This window comes from Caretta caretta, chromosome 6 (assembly GCF_965140235.1).
Source record: "Caretta caretta isolate rCarCar2 chromosome 6, rCarCar1.hap1, whole genome shotgun sequence".
Classification (NCBI taxonomy): Eukaryota; Metazoa; Chordata; order Testudines; family Cheloniidae; genus Caretta; species Caretta caretta.
Genome location: NC_134211.1, coordinates 97,954,739 through 97,963,439, shown reverse-complemented (window position 1 = coordinate 97,963,439; position 8,701 = coordinate 97,954,739). Strand labels below are relative to the sequence as shown.

At 48.8% G+C, this 8,701-nt stretch overlaps 1 long non-coding RNA gene across 1 annotated transcript in view; it reads left to right on the top strand.

Moving 5' to 3' along the window:
- The first annotated feature begins 419 nt into the window (after window positions 1–419).
- The window catches only part of LOC125637848 (uncharacterized), a 16,378-nt gene continuing 8,096 nt past the window's right edge, over window positions 420–8,701 (top strand). Inside the window, exon 1 of the long non-coding RNA XR_012669022.1 lies at window positions 420–636. This is a non-coding gene — a long non-coding RNA (uncharacterized LOC125637848). The remainder of the gene's footprint in view (window positions 637–8,701) is intronic.

The window sequence follows — 8,701 nt, the reverse complement described above, 5'->3', positions numbered from 1 at the left end:
CGAGGATTTCACAACCACAACTATTAAGTGATTTCTTGAAAGACAGAATGCTATCAAACTAGGTTTTCTTTAACCGTCTTAAGATCTGTTTCTTTATCTGGTGATAGTGGATGCTATTAGGACAGGGTCTCCTTTTTAACAGCCTGATATTACATTGTTTTAATGTAATTTAGATGGAATGTGAGGATGTGACTTCCCGCTTCTTAGCTCATGGCTGCTGCTCTCTTAATAGGGCTGCAGACAAAGGCCTTATCCTTATAGTTGGGCCTGAGGTTTTGGCCAAGTTAATTTTCGAGCAAAGCCATCTTGAATCTTACCCCTTAATGCCAGCTGTGTAGATGTGTCTAGTCTGACCTTGTGAAGATACTGCTGTAGAGCTGGCCAAGGCATTTATTTACTAAACATGCAGAGTGTGATTCTCCACTGCATTTTCCTCTTCTGCAATCACTTAGATCTGTACTAAGGGGGTGTAATAACACCAGTGTGCCTGGAGAACATTTTACATCTACCTAGCCCAGTTCATTGGACTGAAAGAATGACAGAGGGCAACTGAGAGGGAATTTGAGGAAGAGAGAAGGGGAAAAGGAGGGAGTGAATGCCAAGGAGGAGCAAAAAAGAGGAATAAGAAAACAACCAGTAAGTGAGACTGATGGTTTTCAAAGTGATCTCTTTGATCAGCTTTACTTCTGAAACATTTACAAACATAATTCATCTGTGTCATTTTGCTTTCTCTTTTGTGTGAGGTCTATATTGCTATCATGAACATCACTTCATGAACCTAGTCAGTAACTCCAACTGTTGACATTAGAATGGTCACATTCTGGTCTCTTGGCATCATTTCTAGCATACCTGTAGTAAAGACAGCACATGGTGCCTTTTCTGTATTTTACCGTCTAGTGGCTGGTCCATGGCAAAGATATGGGGCTGGCTACTGCTACTAGCTAGAGAAGTTTCATATATTCATACATTACAAGGCTAGAAGGGAACACTGTGCTCATGTTATCTGACCTCCTACATAACTCTGGTAGCAGAACTTTCCTGAATTAATGCCTTCGCTTAAGGTGCCGAGGTCTGTGGTGTTGATGCTAGAGGACCAGGGTTCCAGTTCCAGTTTGCAGTATATGTGTGAGGTTCTATAGTAACTCTGTCTGTGCAGCTAGGGTATCTTGTTACAATAAAGTCTGGGGGGAAAACTTTTTGGCAAAGATGAGTGCGGCCAGGCGGGCACCTTGCAGACTGTCCTTTTGTAAGGAGCGGCATGGAAGTTACCCCTGGCTCTGCTGGCAAAATAAAAAAATTCTTTCCACTCCCTGACCCTTCAGGCCAACATGCACCAGCTCAGGATGGAGCGTCAGGCATCACGATTGAATGATGCTACACATTCCCTCCTTAATATGAGACAAGGTGCACTGCACCCACAGTGTTTCCAAGCTCTCCTGTGGTGCAAGAGACAGGAGTCTGGAATTGCCTTTTCCCTGGTTAAGTTAAAAGTTTTTCTGCTGTTATAGTCACGCCATAGTCTTCAAATGTGTGCTAGATGGAGCAAAATTGCCCCCTATTGATCACAGCATCTCAGTTCACTCATTTTAATTCCTGGTGTTACTGTAGTGTGTTTGAAAATACAGAAGAGAGTACAATGTGTATATATATACATATATATTCTGTGACATTTTTCATAGTCAAAGTATTACATGCATTGCAATAATGAGTTAGGCATGAAATTTATTAAAAGGATAGAAACGCAGGTGTTGTCTCTATTAAACAGAAAATGTGTTATCTCAGAGACAAGGTGGGTGAGGTCATATCTTATTGGACCAACTTCCATTGGTAAGTGAGACAAGCTTTCAAGCCACATGTAGTTTTTCTTCAGGATCTCGTAGATCTATGCCAGTGTCTTCACCTTCATTCACAATTTTTAAGGGTCTGCAAATGAAAAAAAGGTTGAAAACCACTGATCTATGGTATCTGATATCTCAAGCAGAGCATGAAGCTACACCATCCCATCCCCTTGCAAAATTTTTGGTTCATATTTTTAAAAGGTTAGATGCCTACTTGCATGCGCAAAAATGTTGCACCTGCCCTACAGTGTTGCAAATCCAATCATCAGCAATAATATCGGGCTAGTCCATGAAAATTAGGGAGTGAAAATGATAAGCAGTCTAGGAGCTCATTTCACATTGATGGGCAGGGCATAAAACTTTGAAACTGTTACCACCAAGTGGTTGGTGACCATGGAGGGATCCAAAAGAAACTTCAGACCCAAAGCCTCCACCTCCAAAATGAATAGTTTTAAGCTGCTGCTGGTTTCTAAACTACTGCCCAAATTTACTTGTAACTTTCCACAAAATTTAAGCCTTTCTGCTCAGAGTATGAGTTGTTAGTTTGGTTATGAAATACATCACCAAATTTATTGTTTATACCTAGAGCCCTGTGTGGATACAAGAATTTGGATCTGCATCTGAATCGCATTTACGATAATTAAATTGTATCCAACCCATGATCCGCGCCTTTTTGATATGGATCCGCATCTGCACTAGCACCCTTTAGAGCAGCGGTTCTCAACTGGGCATCTGTGGTCCCCTCGGGGGTGGCGAGCCAGTTTCAAGGGGTCTGTGGCCCCGCAGGATAGAAGCCCGGAGCCTCAGTGCCCCCCTGTGGGGCTAAAGCCCTGAGCTCCAGCACTCCTACCCATGGGGCTTTGGGCTTTAGGCCCATGGTGGGCACCAGGGCTTGAGGTTCCAGGCTTCAGCCCTGCGAGGGACACTGGGTTTTTGTTCGGTGGGGGGAGGATGGGGCTCAGGGCTTCAGCCCTGGGGGGACCACCAGAGGGGGCACCGGGCTCGGGACTCCAGGCTTTATCCCTTTGGCGGACCTCCTGAAACCATGGCCCTCCAGGGGGGTGTGGACCTCCAATTGAGATCCACTGCTTTAGAGCTCTGCGCAGATAAAAAAAAAAAATGTGGATCCACATCCAATTGGTGATCCATAAAGATGGTAAACAAAGAAATGCATTTGCAGATCCAGATATTTCTGGATATAAAGCAGATATCCTTGGATTGGCACAGCTGTATTTATACATGACAAATTCCTCCAGTAGCTGCAGATTTCAATGCAACCTAAACTATGGAGTTAACCAGGAATCCTCCATATATTGCAATATGTTGTTCCCATAGCAACATATGTACTGGATTGAAATAATACTGCTGTGCTCTAAAGACCTGTGAAGATTGGGAGGGAAGATTACAGGAGCACGTCAACATAAATGCTCAGGAAATTGCATATTACATATCTGATGTTTCTGGTGCTACTTCTATAACAAAACTTGTTTGTCTTTGCAAACAGAATGTGTGAAGAAAAATAAAACTGAGACAAATACAGGGGTTGCACTCTTGGCTGAAATGCACCTGGTCTAAGGCTTTCCACATCACAGAAGCCACATGTAGGGTCTGCATGCAAGTCTACTGGCTGAGTCGCCATGCAGGGATGGCTTTTCCCCTGTCTGCCAGGGAAAAAGTCTCTATCCCTGGCCATGTGTGGCTGCTGCAGAAGTATCAGTATGGGTCTATGGCTTGGCTTCCCAGGCATTTCCCTGTCTACAGCATGAAGTCCTCCTGGGCTAGATGTAAGGTGACCAGACAGCAAATGCAAAAAATCGGGACGGGAGCAGGTAATAGGAACCTATATAAGAAAAAGACCCCAAAATTGGGACAGTACCTATAAAATCGGGACATCTGGTCATCCTAGCTAGATGGTTCTACATTTCCCCTGGACTCTGCCACCTGGGCTAGCAATAAAGAATCCCTTTGGAGACCTGTTACAGAGGTAGCAGCAGCTGGAGGGGGCTGGGGCTGAAGGTTGCTTATTGCACTCTCTGGCATTGGCAGTGTCCGTGTTGTTTCCAGTGCCATGGCCCGAGGGGGAGGAAGCTGAGGGGGAAGAAGTGGCTGAGCTCCACAGTCGAGAGCATGGCTCCTGGTGTGGGCTCCAGGGAATTTTCCATCTGGCATGTCGCCCTTCTGGCATCATCTCCCTCATGGAGATTAGGCCGGGAGGAGCCACTAGCCCTTGGATTTGGCTCTGTCAACCCTTCCTGCCTCCTTCGTACCATGTTTGGGGGGTGGCTGCCCAGATGATGCCTGCATCTTATCCAGTAGACACCCTCACCAATTGTGACTGGCAACTTCCCTGCCTAGGCGATAGGGGACAAGGGTTATGTCTACACAAAATTTTAAAACCCGGGGCAGCTAGTCTCAGAGCCTGGTTCTATAGACTCAGGCTCTCGGGGCTTGTGCTACTGTACTAAATACAGCTGCATAGATGTTCAGGCTTGGGCTGGAGCTCTGGCTCTGAAGCCCACCCCCTTCTCCAGGCTTCAGAGCCGGAGCTCCAGCCTGAGCCCCAATGTCTGCGCAGCTGGTTTTCGTGCCATAGTGCAAGCCTAAGGCTGCAGACGCAGGCTCTGAGACTCGCTGCCGTGGGTTTTAAAACACAGTGTAGGCATACCCAAGGAGACGTACCCAGATTGGGTTTAGAGAGGGAACTGCACTTTGCCCCCACAGCCAGCTGCGCTCTCCAACAAGGCACTTAATGGTGGGGTAGGGGGTGCGGGTGCAGGAGACACAGACCATTTCCTTGGGGGGCTCTGTCTTTTGCTGGCCTACCTCTCTCTCCCTGTAGCCTCCAAGGGCACCAGCTGCTTGCTGCAAACACCTCAGAAGGGGAAGCAGAGCTGAAGGGGACAATCTCCCCGTTACACAAATACAGCTTTGGGGTACGGCTGGGAATTGGACAGACAAATTATTGAGCTGAGCTGAAATATTTGAAATCAAAGGTTGAAATTTTCCTCAGAAGGCTCTGCAGCAAGGAGGAGGTCAGCTTAACCAGCTGCCTACTGCCAGCAAAGCAGCAAGAGCAGGCAGGAGCTTTAGGGAGTGGGGCACTCCCTGCTGCCAGTGACTGACTGGTCTGGCTCTGGGACCGTACGTGGCCTCTCTGGCCACAGTGATAGCAGCTCAGGTCACGTTGGTCCCCTCGAGCGGGTCGGGGCCCCTTTGGAGGGGGTTCTCCCTATTTCCCTGCTGGGAGGTCCCATGGTGACTCTCTCTCTGCATCGGGGGGGGGGGCGGGCTGTTCTTTTGGGACTCCTCCCGGCTACTCCCTGACCGACTGTTCACAAACTCGTCGGCCAGCTGCCCTGCGTGCTGGGGGTTCTCTAGCTTTTTGTCCACCAACCACAGCCTCAGGTTGGAAGGGCACTGTTCATACAGTTGCTCCAGTACGATTAGGTCAAGCAGGTCCTCTTTAGCTTGGGCCCTAGCTGTCCACTTGCGGGCATATCCCTGCATCCGGTTGACCAGTTGTAGGTAGGTGACCTTAGGCGTTTTACGCTGACTCCAGAACCTTCTCCGGTACATCTCGGGGTTCAGCCCAAACTCACGGAGCAGGGCCTGTTTGAACAGTTCATAGTCCCCTGCCTCCGGCCCTGTCATCCAGCTGAACACCTCCATGGCTTTGGGGTCCAGTAAGGGAGGGAGGAACTGGAGCCTGTCTGCAGGGTCGAGCCTGTCTGCAGGGTCAACCCTGTGCATCTCGCAGGCATTCTCAAAGGCCGTCAGAAAGCTATCTATGTCCTCCCCCTCCTTCCGCTGGGCCAGGAAGCACTTATCAAAGTTCCTTGCAGTCTTGGGTCCCCCCGCACTCACCGCAGCCGGGGCCCCACTGCTCCTCAGCCTGGCCAGCTCCAGTTCATGCTGTCTTTGTTTCTCCTTCTCCTGACGTTCCCTCTCCTTCTCCTCCTGCTCATGCTGACGTTGTTTCTCCTTCTCCTCCTGCTCATGTTGATGTTGTTTCTCCTCATGTTGACGCTGGTTTTTCATGATCCTCCAGCTCCCTCATTTTCATCTCCCTCTCCCATTCCAGCCGCCTCCGCTCCAGGGATGGGGAGCTCCGCCGGGAGGATCCCCTGCTGGCTGCTGGGGTCAGGGTGCCCTCGGTATTCGCTGGGCTTCCCCCAACCCCTCCCCCAGGCATAGGTAGGAAGGGTCTTGGGATGTCCTCGGCAGCAGTCTGACCCCTCCGAGTCCGGTCAGGCCCCAGGGCCCATGCTGCGTCTGCCGGGCGGCTTCCCTCAGGGACAGGGATCGGGTCATCCAAGCGATCCCTCTCCTCCAACTGGGCAATCAGCTGTTCCTTGGTGGACCTCCCAATGCGCAGCCCCCTCTGCCTGCATAGCTCCACCAGGTCGCTCTTCAGGCGTTTAGCGTACATCTCCCTGCTGGCCACTCGCAGGCCGGGCAGCTTTCCACAGTTTCCAGGAAAAGCCCTTAGTGTGCCAGTCCTTCTTGAGGTCACCACCTCTTTGCCAGGGTCGAGCTGCAGACTCCTCCACCCCTGGGACCACTCGCTGCAGTCCCCCGGGGGACCCTGTTACTGCAAAAGTCTTTCTCTCTGGTCACACACTCCCAGGGGTTAACCGCCCCCTGAAACCGTCTCTCTCTGAATCTTCAGCATGCCTGGTCCCCGTCAATTCCCCTTTGTTTTACTGTTCCCCAGTCACTTACTGCAGGAAGCACCGTTCACAGGGTGCAGTAAATCCCACTTCTGCCACCAGTTGTCACGGAGTGTGGGGGAGTCCAGGCCCTGCACCCCTCTTCCTGGGATTCACTGAGACTCTCAGCCAGCCAGTAAAACAGAAGGTTTATTGGACAACAGGAACACAGTCCAAAACAGAGCTTGTGGGTACACCCAGGACCCCTCAGTCAAGGGGGAGCAAGGAGCTTAGACCCCAGCCCTGGGGTTCCCTGTGTTCCTCCACCCAGCCCCAAACTGAAACTAAACCCACCAGCAGTTTCCCTGCTGCAGTCTCCGTCCACATTCCTGGCAGAGGTGTCACCTCCCCCCCCGCCCCCACTCCCCTGGCTCAGGTGACAGGCTCTCAGGTCTCCCATCCCCAGGGCACATTCCCAGGTCAACACTCCCCCCTCCCTGCTGAGTCACATCGTCACAGTGGGTCAGTGGACCTTAACATGATGAAGAATAGCAACATCACAGCGGGTGCTAACCGGCACACTCACTGGCAGTCTCTGCTGTAAGGCTAAGGGGCATGGATGTCACCCTTTCAACTCTGAGGTGGCAGCACAGGAGAGAGACTCATTTGCAAGGCAGCGTGTCAAAGCTTGTGCTCCCGCTACCTTTTCTGGTGCTAAACTGAGCACTCCTGTTTCGAGTGCTGTTAATTCAGCCCAGTTCAAAATTAATTTAAACATTAAAGAAAGGAGGAGTGGGGAGTGAATGAGCTTAGCAGTCACTCTAAGCAGTCACTCTACAAACCAAAAGGTGAAGCAATCAACCATCAAGCAGCCACATATTCTTTGGCAGAGATGATGTGCCACTTCCTGTCACTAACCATATTTAGGTGGGCTGCAGGAGAGTCATGAAGTCCTGCCTCTTGTTTAAAAAGAAGCTGTTTTCAGCCATTAAAGGATGTGTTGTCATGAGCCTGTCATTGTGTAAAGTGTATTTCTTTGAGAGCTGAAGATGTGCAACTCCTGGTCCCAGACTTCAACTAGCTAAGGGGAGAGAGTGTGCTAGAAGAAAGAGGTTCCTGTGGATGCAAATTGGATTCCAAAAGGCTGAAAGATCTAGCTCCAGCAGGCTGAATGCAATCCCCACCCTCACCCCTGCAATTTTATTTGTATTTGTTCTCCAAGTTTGGGCCCATCTTTTGTTAAGAGGGTTAATGAAATATTTCTTCAGTTTAAATTGCAAGGATGTAGAATGTAGTTGCTCAAAATAGAATTTGAGAAGGAAACTGGAGCTAAGCTATCTGCTCTTAAAAAGCACTATGGAGTCATTATTCATCACAAATTAACTTGGTTTTATATCTTATCTGTGAATGTCATATATCTATCATACCTATAGGGCACCAATCCTCATCACCAGGCATGTTATATAATCCCCCCACCAACCTCTCTTGGAGTACAAAGCTGCTCAGGTTGCCTTTTCTCTGTGTACTTTAGTTTCCACGTGCAATGAGTGTAGGGCTGAGTGAAGTGCTTATACCCATATTAATATGTGATTAGACACTAAGAAATTGCATGTGCTAATTTTCTGTCATCTCAACTTCCTATTCCAGAAACAGTTCAGACCCTTAAAAAAAAAAAAAAGAAGAAGAGGTTTTTGTCCTTGGCATTGGATTTTCCAGCAAGTGGTTGCTATAGCAATAATTTCTCTGGAAATGCTGTATTTAAAATGCCAGTTCCTGTGAGCCACCTCACTCCTTGTGATGCACTGATCACCAGCTTCCTTCTGCACCTCACTTACCCCACCTGAGGAATATGGAGGGTCACATCTCCTTTCACTGGCCCGACTCCCATAGCCTCCTCTTAACAAAATAAAATAAAATGGTTTTCCTTTTGAGACTTGTCTTTTTATTGTTACTAAGTGCTTCACACCTCTTACCCTATATGCTTCCCTTTTATTATTAATTACTCTAATTTGGTTATAATAGTGTACGGGAGCATGAGGTTGAGGCTGAGCAGTAGTTCATGGGCCAGGGTTTTAGCCCCCCAGGGTATGTGTGTTGGATTTATCTAGGAATTGTGGGTTAGATCCTCAGGTGATGATTTCCATTGAGCTATTTTGATTTACAATGGGAGAAGGTCCAATCTTGTTGTCTCTAGTGCACTGATTTGTTACACTG